Source organism: Penaeus vannamei, chromosome 14 (genome assembly GCF_042767895.1).
Source record: "Penaeus vannamei isolate JL-2024 chromosome 14, ASM4276789v1, whole genome shotgun sequence".
In the NCBI taxonomy this organism is placed as follows: domain Eukaryota; kingdom Metazoa; phylum Arthropoda; class Malacostraca; order Decapoda; family Penaeidae; genus Penaeus; species Penaeus vannamei.
This window is the reverse complement of record NC_091562.1, coordinates 32,181,868-32,184,367: the sequence shown is the minus strand read 5'-3', so window position 1 is coordinate 32,184,367 and position 2,500 is coordinate 32,181,868. Positions and strand designations below refer to the sequence as shown.

General features: G+C 38.2%; 1 protein-coding gene across 2 annotated transcripts in view; it reads left to right on the top strand.

Annotated features, from left to right (window-relative positions):
* LOC113826939 (adipokinetic hormone/corazonin-related peptide receptor variant I) overlaps positions 1–2,500 on the top strand; it is a gene marked incomplete in the record, with an annotated part of 108,306 nt that overhangs the window by 65,644 nt on the left and 40,162 nt on the right.

Sequence of the window (2,500 nt, the reverse complement as noted above, 5' to 3'; positions counted from 1 at the left end):
TATCACTATTATCATTATAATTTTTTTTCATTTTAATTATTATTATTATCATTGTTATTATTATTATCATTTTCATCATCAGTATTATTGTTCTTGTTGTCCTTATTATAATTATTGTTCTTGTTATCACAGTTACTGTTGTTGTTGTTTTCATAATCATTGTTGTTGTTGATATAATTATTGTTGTTGTTGTTAATTTATTATCATTGCTATTATTATTACTGTTATCTTAATCATCATTATAATTATCATTATCATCATTATCAACATCACTTTCATCATTATTAATATTATTATCATAGATATTATTATAATTAATTTTATTATTACCATCATTAGTTTTATTATCATTACTTCTGCTATTATCATTCCGACCACTATAATCATTACCGTTGTTTTAATCATTTTCATAATAATTCTCATCATCAATATCATAATCATTATCATTAGTAGTAGTAGTAGTAGGAGGAGGAGGGGGGGGAGGAGGAGAAGGGGGAGGAGGAGGAGGAGGGGAAAGATAGAAGGAGGAGGATTAGATGGAGGAAGAGGAGGAGCAGGAGGAGGATAAGAAGAAAAAGGAGGAGAGGGGGTGATGGGAGAAGGAGGAGGATTAGATGGAGGAGGAGGAGGAGGAGAAGGAGAAGAATAAGAAGAAGGAGGAGGGGGAGGAGAAAGAGGAGGAAAGGGGGAAGATGGGAGAAGGAGGAGGATTAGATGGAGCAGGTGGAGGAGTAGGAGGAGGATAAGAAGAAGAAGGAGGAGGAGGAAGGAGACAATGATGGAAGAGGAGAAGAAGGTGATAGTTAAGGAGGAGGAGGAGACGGTAGTGGAGGAGAAGGAGATAGAGTAGGAGGAGGAGGAGGAGGAGGAGGAGAAGATAGAGTAGGAGGAGGAGGAGGAGGAAAAGCGCTGAAGGGCAGTGGACGGGGCTCAGTGAGTGGAAGCAACGAGAAGTATAATGTAATTTGCATGTTCCGAATCACTAAACAAATGGGAGCTTATGCATGAGCATGAGGGTCACGTATGTATATGCATGTGCGGATATGTGTGTGGATATATATATATATATATATATATATATATATATATATATATATATATATATATATATATATATATATATATATATATATATATATATATATATATATATATATATATATATATATATATATATATATATATATATATATATATATATATATATGTGTGTGTGTGTGTGTGTGTGTGTGTGTGTGTGTGTGTGTGTGTGTGTGTGTGTGTGTGTGTGTGTGTGTGTGTGTGTGTGTACGTGTGTGTGTACGTGTGTGTGTGTGTATTTGTGTGTGTGTTTGTGTTTATTTTCTTGTGTGTGTGTGTGTATGTGTGTGCGTGTGTGTGTGTGTATACATACGCACACATAACCGTAACTCTATATGTCGGCACTAGCATGTGGCCATGTCGGTTCTGTCCGAATACATAGCTACATTTACCTCTGTTCATTTCCACAAGAAAGGAGATTCTTGAGGACCGTCATGTTTCCAATAATGGAGATGATGAGTTGTGTTATTCACGGCAGAGAAGGACTAAAGTAATTGGCATTCTGTCAATAATGGCATATGCCTCAACCATTCATTTCTATGGGTATATGCATGGGCGGTAATGTGAATGCGTGCAAGAATGGTGTTTGTGAAGTGTGGTAGTTTGGTTATATTAGTATATGATGGGGAACATGGTGGCTATGAATGAAGAGAGGGAGAGAGAGAGAAAGAGAGACAGACAGACAGACAGACAGACAGACAGACAGACAGACAGACGGACAGACAGAGAGAGAGACAGACGGACAGACAGACAGACAGACACACAGACAGAGCAAGAAAGAAAGAAAGAAAGACAGAGTCAAGTAGATAGATAGTAAGATTGATAGATCGATAGAGGGAGATAGATAGATAGTTGGAAAGAGAGAGAGAGGCAAAATCACTAAGAGAGAGATGTAAAAAAGAAAGGGAGAAGGAGAGAGCAGGAAAGAAAGAAAGGGAGAGAAAGAGCATGAAAGAAAGATAGGGAGAGAGTGAGAGAGCAAGAAAGAAAGAATGAGAGAGAGAGAGAGCAGGAATTGAAAAGAGAGAGAGAGAGAGCAAGAAAGAAAGAAAGAAAGGGAGAGAGAGAGAGAACAGGAAAGAAAGAAAGAAAGAGAGACAAAAGACAAACAGAGACAGATCAATAGAACGAAAGACGGACAAAAAGACAGAAAGAGAGAGAAAGAAAATTACTTTCGCCAAGCCTAACTCCCACTCACCGAATGCTCCGAAATCGATCCCAGCCAGCTCGGTATCCTCTGTGTCTCTTTGTTCGAAGCTTCGGGGCAAATGAAGCCGAATTCCTGCCGCTTTAAGACCTCGTCCATTTTGCTCGAACCCCACGTGACTCAATGTCTCCTTTGACATAGTGCTTTGTCATCATTACTGTGATTGTTATTGTTTGTATTGATGGCCTTGTTGCTATTCTTGTTATGGATACT